The following is a 9,514-nucleotide window of genomic DNA, read 5'->3' as shown; positions in this document are numbered from 1 at the left end:
AAAGAACACAAATTCAAATGACAACACCACAAATGGGAAGTCAAAAATGGGAATGCAAGAGCCACAGCACAAATTCACGAGCAAAAAGCACAAATGCAAAAGCGACAACACAAATGCAAAGGCAAAAAAAACAATAGAACTAGACCACAATGGAGCCCAAACGTGTGCATAAGTGCCCTCCTAGTTGGCAAAACACACTTAACTGCCCTAAATATAATACAGTGCCCTCTAGGGTGGCAAAAGCACATTCTGTTTTTGCCTTGTTTTCTTTTTTGGCCCCTGACCTCCAAAAAGTCTGTGAAGATATGCTGACCAGTGCTTGTTTATGAAAACTTCTCCAAAGCATTTTAACAAATCCACTCAGTGTCCAAAGAAAGGGTTAAAATAATCTTGTCTTGTTTGTTCAGGACTTTATCACCACTGAGCAAAATAAATGGACACACAGCTTCCTTATTAATATACATTATTCCAGCAGCAGTGCAGGCGCTCCTTAATGAAAGCCGGAGCAGAGAGCTGGAATTAACAGGGAGGAATGAAAAGAGGAAGGAGGGATGAACTAATCAATACAGAGCAGTCTTCAGGGTGACCTGTGATTAAAGGGAGGACACCGAGCAGGCAGAGAGGGACGGCTAATGAGAGCGCGGGCGATGAAGAGTGGATGGATGGATGGATGAACAGGCAGCAGAAGACTGGAGACAGATGGAGGTGAGGCTGACAGATGGAGAGATGACAGGCGTGCCAGAGGGGGTTCTACGGAAGTGAAACAGTTACAGAAAATGTGAAGGTTTAGTTTTGTATCCTGAATGGGTTGTTATGCAGTTTATAATCCCTAAAAAACATTAATTATCATGTTGTGACCTGTGCCGTCAGATAAATGCATGCATGACTGTAGCTTAATGAACATGACGGTAATTAGACTGAGTGCAGGGCAGTTTGAGGTTCCCATCATGCATCAGTGAGGTAATCACTGGATCATTACCCTGTGGAGGGAAGTCAATGGACCAGATACACAGAGCAGTTAACATGCAACCACATGTAAACAATGTTTTTGGCTTTGAGAGACATAAACACACATATCATCTGCATACAATGATTCTCTGACGTTCAGAATAAGTGGAAATAAGCATTTTCAACCTTTCCAGTTTGTTTCTGAAAAGTCAAAACTATTTCTTATGTCTTCTTAGATAAAGAGTAGACGAATCTGTCAGCAAAAATGTCTCCATGAGTCTAGATTTGACCTTTGTCATACTGGACATTTAGTCCGGTAACGACAGGAAACGCTTTAACAGCTCTCATAACGCCTGTACTCCATTCACCAGCTGAGCCGGCCTGGGGTCTCAGCTGGCTGTGCCTCACTGTGGCCAAGCCATTGACGAGCCATTAGTTACACGTGTGTGACCACCAACACGGCTAATGGCCTCTTTATGACGTTTGCTTCCCACGTTTGTGAGTGTTCATATAATCATCATTATGTCCCCGTAATTAGGCTCTTAACTCGTTATATTTTCCTGAATCTTTAATCAATTCAACCAAATTAACTTTGTCTGCTCAATTTAGCATTTGACAACATTAACACATGTTATTTTATCTTAAGATATTTCTACACCATCTATCAACAAGCAAGAGCCGGAAAAAGAAAAATGTAAGAGCAACCATTAGTACAAAATAAGATGGCTAACCTGTTTGGAACTATAATTTCTTTTCAAAAATGCAAAAGTCTAAAACAACTTTCTAAATCTGTGTCCATCATTCCCCTGTCAGCCACTACCTCAGGGTCCAGAGAGCTATGTGGCATTGCTGTCCGGTGTAACCTTCATTAGCCATGACGCTCCTCTGCCAGTACTCCCTCTTATTCTGTCATAGCATGGCTAGCTAGCTTGTCAACCTTGTCAGTGAAAGATCTTACATTCCCCATATCGATGGATGGAAGAACAGGTAGCTGTCACCTCTTCTTAGCTCACTCTGCATCATCCTCGCCCCCTTCTCTTAAGTTAGAGGGGAACATCAGGCCTAGCACTGGTTAGCATCGACATTCTACAAGCTGCTAACAACCGATTTCAAATATAAACAATGCAACCATGGTTACATGTAGGATCTCTGAACAGAAATAGGGGGGAACAACAGGTTTACCACTGGTTAGCACAACCTATCTCCCAACAATTCCTTCTATTAGCAAAGCTAGCTCATCGACCTTGTTAGTGAAAGATCTTACATTCCCCATAAGTATGGATGGAAGAACAGGTCGCTGTCATCTCTTCTTAGCTCACTCTGCAGCATCCTCGCCTCCTTCTCTTAAGTTAGGGGGGAACATCAGGTCTAGCACTGGTTAGCACCGACATGCTACAAGCTGCTAACAGCTGGTCTCATATATAAACAGTGCAATCATGGTTGCATGCAGGATCTCTGGACACACATGGGGGGGGGATCAGGTCTACCACTGGTTAGCATGTCCTGTCTCCCAACAATTCCTGCTATGTGGCATTGCTGTCTGGTGTAACCTTTATTAGCCATGACGCTCCTCTGCCAGTACTCCCTCTTATTCTGTTTTAGCATGGCTGGCTCGTCAACCTTGTTAGGTAAAGATCTTACATTCCCCATAAGTATGGATGGAAGAACAGGTCACTGTCATCTCTTCTTAGCTCACGCTGCAGCATCAGCACGTCATCCTCCCCTTCTTCTCTTAAGTTAGAGGGGAACATCAGGCCTAGCACTGGTCAGCACCGACATGCTACAAGCTGCTTACAGCTGATCTCATATATGAACAATGCAATCATGTTTACATGTAGGATCTCTGGACAGACATGGGGGGAACATCAGGTCTAGCACTGATTAGCATCAACATGCTACAAGCTGCCAACAGCTGATCTCATATATAAAGAATGCTACCATGTCAAAATTGTCAATTCAAAACCATATCATCAGTGCAAAAATCAGTTATTTTTTCAGACTTTTCCTCAGTATCTGTGTATTTTTGATCTTCAAAGATTCATAACTGAACAGTTACTCAATCACCGTCTCTTCTGTGCTTCAGATATCTCTGTAAACATCACAGTTTTCAGTGTTTAACAGTTTTACAGAGGAAGAAGCAGCTTCAACAACAGGTAACCTCCAGAAAGAACAACAGTGGTGACATTACATTTCAGGTGAGCCCCGTGTTCAGGGAGATAAAAGCGACAAAACGATCGGGGCCACACAGAGGTCATGACTGAGACGAGGGAGGAGGAAGGAAGAGAAAACGAGGGAGGAGGAGGGTGTGAAAGAGGAGAGGAGAAGAAGGAGGAGATAAAAGGCGAAGGTGTCACAGAGGTCGTGGAGCAGGGGGGAGGATGGAGCTGTGAGCCTCAGGGTTGATTTATGGGAACTGTGTGTGTGTGTGTGTGTGTGTGTGAGAGGGAGGAAGGGGTGTGTTGCTAAAACACTGTTAAAGACACACTTTAAGGTGAGTGTGTGAAAGCAGCGAAGTGTGTGTTCATAGATGTGAGAATGAAGATAAAACATGGAGGGGAGTCAGACTTTACAGGTGTGTGTTAGTCATTTCTACCTGTTTTAAGACCAATTTACACTAAAGTCCCCGTCCATTCACTCCTGTAATTGCTGATAAACTCAGGTGTCACAGTCATGTGCAGCTCTAATTATAACTGTGTTTGAATGATTTCTTCAGGTTACATTTCCACCTCTGCCACAAGTTTTCACAAAAATGAATAAAGAGTAATTTGCTGTTAAAACATTCCCCAGAACTAAATGGTTGGAGCTGAACACCTGGGAAGACCATGCAAAACATAATGATGTATGAAGGAAAAAAAGGTATTTGTAAAACACCACCAGACCAGTAGAGGGCAGCAGCAAAACAAAAACGACACCAAAGAAGGAGACGGATAAGACATGCAGCACACAGCATGATCTACAGTTGAATTTAATGTCAAGAAACTGAACTGATTTGCTGTGAAACTGTTTAACCAACAAAAAATTTCAACTCTCTGTATTCCTTAAATTCAAAAATACAAAATTCAGTTTCAGTTTGAACAGTTCAGTTCAATGTTGCACAACTGTTACATAATTTACGTCAGTGAAATGTAAAAATCATATATAAATTTTATACTTTTGAATTTAAAGAATAGAGAGAGTTGAATTTTAAAGGAGGTAAAATACATTTCCAAAGCAAATAAATTCAGTTTCTTAACATTAGATGCCCCTAATCGAATTGAATATAAAAAGATGAATTTGTTTTTTAGTGGCACAAATTTAAGGTCATAGAAAGGAGACAAATGCCGGTAACAAAGTTGTCACAGGTCGAAGCTGTGTCAAAAAATACGAAACAGCTACAGCTTGCAAAACACCAGACTGCTCCCCCATGTTAAGCATTAAAACAGCAGGGATCATGTTTTTCAGTATCTAAAAAAACAAGCTTTTGATCACCGAATAGCTTTGTCAGCTACGCAATTAGCTTTACGCCATAGCAGTGCGACACAGTGACCCTGCTAATAAATCCAACAAATGAGAAAAACACTTTGTGTTTCTCATGTGACAAAGCGCAATCGAGCTTTGTTTCAGAAGAGGCTTTGTGCTGCCAGGAGAAACACAGCAGCCGCTGTTGCACGGTAAGTTACGATTCTTTTGACCAATCAACAGTCTGCAGTGTTGTAGCTCCACCTTCTGGGATCAGATCGTTTTAGTCCGGCCCTGTCCCGGGATTAGTCGGTGGAAATGCCACAAAAGTGCATGCCGTACTTAGAAAGTTCCTTTTGGTCAAAACAATAGTCTGTTTAAAAAATGGACATCGTCTTGCTCAGCTTGATATGAGGTCGTCGCAAAAACTGCTCCCCCTGGTGGCTGCCTGCAGTATAGGTCAAAAACTCCATCTCTCCAGTCATTCCAGATGGGCTGTGGTCAAACTTTAAAAAAAAATATTACACCTGGTAGAAATGTTCCTTATGTCTGATTGTTGTGGTGATTTGAAGGTATCATTTGGCCGTCTTGTAGTCAAGTCTTTTTTATTTCTGAAAAGTTTTGTTTTCATAAGCTATACGAGGTTATAAACAAGGTTTTCAGTCACATTTAATGATGATTGACAGCTGACGTTCTTGTGTATTTTTGGGGGGGATTGTAAAATATGTCCGGAGGTAGAGTCAGGAAGTGATTAGACTCTTGAAAGAGTAAAATAATTGAAGCTGTATTCACACATGAACCCCACACTAGAAAATTTCAAGATGAGCAGCGTGTGTGAACACAACAAAAGCAAAAAATAATTGTGAATTTATTGATTCATTGATATTTTCTTTCCCCACGTTGTAAATGCAGAACACAACATCCACCTTTTGTCACAACGCTTCAACACCTCCTCCATGATTTGATGAATGAAGCGTCCTCCTGTTGCGGCTGCACATGGTTGCACTTAATTTACGCTCCTGAAGACCAGCCTGACTGTAACAGTGTGTGTGTGTGTGAGAGCGAGAGAAAGAGTGTGTGTTTAAGAACAGCATTGTGCAGTGGTTGCCCTGCGACTAGCCCCATAGCTGGTGTGAATATAAATGAGAAAGAGGGAACACAAAGAAGGAAGAAGAGACGAAGAGGAGGAGGAGGATGAGAGGAGGAATTGTTGCTTTGGGCTGTTTTGCCTCCTGTTTCATTTTTCCCTTTGGCCTTTTTCACCAAAAGCAGGAAATCTCCCCTCTTTCTTTCTGTTTTCCTGAAACTTTTTGAATCTTTTCTTCTTTTTCTGTTTCATCCCTCCATCACCCTGCCCTGTCTTTCTTTCTTTCAACCACAAAACACCATCGCTCTGCTCTCTCTCCTTCCCTCCTCACACGCTGCAGCGATTGTTGTCTGATCCGACTGCAGCCCCAGATTAGATCCGACCCCGCGGCTGCAATCAGCCCTCAGCATCCCTGCTTCTCACAGATTATCCGCTCGTGTTTGGAGACACAACAAAAATCTGCTAGTACATCTGTTTTCCACCTCAAATACACTCGGACTGGACAAACACGACGCTGCTGCTGCTGTTTACTAAGACTGCTGTGCGGGGGAATGACAGATAAACTCGCAGTGAAAGAGCAAAATATAAAAATATGAAATGGGAAATGAAACTCCTTTGACAAAGAGTCGGATGCCCTTTCCATTAACCCATCAAAGGCCTCTGACACAGGCGCCCACCACATGTTACTGCTACACCGCTGGTCTGGATGACTGCGTGTAACTGGTTTCATACCTATTTATTGATGGTATAAATTCCCTGTTATGGAAGTCAGCACAGGAGTACCACAGGGATCCATCTTTGAACCACTTTACCTCTTTCTATACATTCATGATATTGGTCACAAGGTAAAAAAAAAATCATCTTTGTCCAGATAATACTATTTGTAGCTTCATACAGCGAGGCTTTTTGAAACCTAAGTGTAGCCCTAAAAGTTGCCCAACAAGTAGTTCAATCAAGTTACTCTTCTAGTTGCCATTCAACTAGACCAGGGGTCTGCAACTTTTATTTTCATAGGAGCCATTTTTCCTCAGCTCACCTGGATTACAGTCATCCTAGAGCCACAAAATCAACTTTATCTCCACAAAAAAGAGAAAGTGTAAAGATTCTATGCATAGTTGAAATCTGGTAAACAATAATTTAACAAGAAGTTTGAGTTTATTAATTAAAAATGTGATTTTTTTTCTTCATAAATTTAGCAAATACATCAAACATTTTGAAATTTAATATTGTTTTTTAAAACATTCAAACTTTTGAAATTTTTAAAAATTGCAAAAAATGTTTTGCAAAAATTGCAAAAATTCAAAGATTAAGAAATGTATGTTTTTTCAAATATAAATAATAAAAAATATCAAAAGCTGAAAAGTTATTTGAAATAAAAAAACTGCAAAAACAACTTTGCAAAAAAACTGCAAAACTCAAAGATTTTGAAATGTATATTGTTTTCTAAAAAATAAAAAATATTTTAAATATTAACAGCTTACCAAATGTTTTGAAATTATAAATAAAATGCAAAAACAATTTTGCAAAAATTGCAAAAACTCAAAGATTTAGAAATGCATATTTTTTCCAAAATCAGAACAATTAAAAAATTTTAAAAGCTTACCAATTTTTTTTTAAAATTATAAAAAATTGCAAAAGCAACTTTGCAAAAACTTGCAAAACTCAAAGGTTTAGAAATAAATGTTTCTTCTAAAAATTAAAAAAATCTAAAAAAATATTTAAACCTTACCAAATTTTTCGAAATCATAAAAAATTGCAAAAATTAATGAAAAAGAATTCAATAAATTTTGCAAAAAAAAACGAAAATCTTCAAAATTTCAAAAAGCTGCAAATATTTCAAAAAAGTTCCAAAAAGTAGCAAATTTTTTAAAAATCAAATAAATAAATACATATTTTTTAAATAATACTTGAATTTGATGAAGAATATCGATTTATTTGTCCAACTCATCATTTTGGGTTGTTTGCTAATGTCTTGCCACATATCAAGCATATGTGTTGTCACTCATCTTTTCCTGACACCCTGAAATGTTTTTTTTTTTTTTAACTGGGCTGTAAATATGTTTTTTAATGGCATAAAAGTCCTTTTTTTCGGCTGAATGTGTATGTGACTTCATCAGTTTGAAGTTACAGTTCTCTTCCTGTGCAAATCTAACAGATAAGTATGAGGCCAATGCACCAGATTTTATTGTATAAGCAAACTTTCTGGATTTTTCAGTCGTCCTACTTTCCAGGATTGTGTGTAGAGTTATTTTTTTAAAGAGTGTTAGCTGACATCTCTTGTTATACCATCACTCTGCATGAACAATATTTGATAAATCAACTGGACTGACTGGATCAGCAGAAAATCCTCTCCCTATTGATCCCACTGAGCCTCCCTGTCCATATGGTGGAAGCTTGCCTCTTCGTTTTGCCATGTCACAGGGCCAGCGCTGCTTTCCAGCACATTAATATTCATCAATATCGCTTTAATCTGAAGAAATTGGGTTATTGGCACCAGTAGATCATTCTGCCTCTTTGCTCTCTCGCCTCCCTCAGTCTCTCTAGTTCAACTCAATAACGGCATGTTTGGGGAGAAGTGGGGAAAAGATGAGGAGGAGAGATGAATGCAAAGAAAAAAAAAATAGAGTAAATGGGGTTTGGAGAGTGAAGAGAAACAGAGACCAAAGAAACGAGTTGTATAAGACGGGGAGGAAGAGGACGGAGAAAAAAACAGAGACAGAGTGGAAGAGACAGCAGTGACGTCACGGCCACTTTAAGTAGGTCAGGTACGAAACTGTGATGTCACTTACACTGGAAACAGCACATTGGGCCAATCGTATGCAGGGACACGCCCCCTTTTTCCACCGCCACAGGAAAATAAACTGCAACCCCCCCAACCCCCCCACCGCCTCCTCTGCAGCTGCCTGGAATAACAGCCAGCCCGTCATGAACACATGAACATTCCTGCTGCTGCCATGACGGCTGACAGTAACAGTAGACCACTATAATCCAAGAGGCGATGCAGTCACTTTTACTCGCCCCCCTTCTCCTCCTCCTCCTCCTCCTCCTCCTCCTGCTCCTCATCCTCCCCATCCTCTACTTCCTTTCACAACCATCAACTCTCACCAAAGCCTCTTTGCTCACTCGTGGCTTCTGAAGAAGACGTCTGCGCCTCGCAGCACAGTGGAGCTATTTCTGATGTCCTTTTGATTTTTTAGCATCAAACAAATCCTCTTGTCCCTCCACAAGACTTGGGAGTGATGCGTGTAAGAGAGTGGGTCTCAGCACAAAAACGTGTCCTTAAAGCTGAGGCTAGAAAGTGTGTGTAACAGAAAAACTTCAATAAAAAGAAAAGAGCAAAAAAAAAAATCCTAAAAGCCTAATTGGTTTACTGGCTGTTTAGAAATAAGCTATTTAACTTACTTTTTTGATGTAAAAAAGAAAATAATTTACTTACTTTCGCAAATTTTCCATGTCCGCTGATAAAAGTAACCTATGTTAACTTACGTTGTGGCTGGACTTTGATTGTGTTGTGGCTTTTGCACTTGTGTTTTTGCTCTTGGCTTCATGTTTTTGCCCTTGCATTTGTGTTTTGGCTTTTCTATCCGAATCTTTGCCTCTTGGATTTATGATTTTGCTCTTGCATTCATGTTTTTTTTATTTTGCATTTGTGTTGTAGCTTGTGCCTTTGTATTTTAGCTCTTGGCTTCATGTAGTATCTTTGACATTTGTGCTGTGGCTTTTGCATTCATGTTTTGCGTCTTGCATTTTTGTTATGGCTTTTTCATTCCTGTTTTTGCATCTTGGATTCATGATTTCGCTCTTGCATTCAGCTTTTTACTTTAACATTTGGGTTTTTGCTCTTGCATTTGTGTTATAGCTTTTGCATTTGAATTTTTGCTCTTGCATTTCTGTTGTAGCTTTTGCATTTGTGTTTTTGCCCTTGCATTTGTATTGTAGCTTCTACATTTTTTTCCTTTTGCATTTTTATTGTGGCTTTTGCATGCATGGTTTTGCTCTTTCATTTGTGTTATGGCTTTTTCATTTGTGTTTTTGCTTCTT

Source organism: Halichoeres trimaculatus, unplaced genomic scaffold (genome assembly GCF_033239565.1).
Source record: "Halichoeres trimaculatus isolate MK-OKI-2021-1 unplaced genomic scaffold, fHalTri1.1 fHalTri1_scaffold_22, whole genome shotgun sequence".
In the NCBI taxonomy this organism is placed as follows: Eukaryota; Metazoa; Chordata; class Actinopteri; order Labriformes; family Labridae; genus Halichoeres; species Halichoeres trimaculatus.
The sequence above is the reverse complement of the archived record's forward strand: the minus strand, read 5'-3'. Positions refer to the sequence as shown.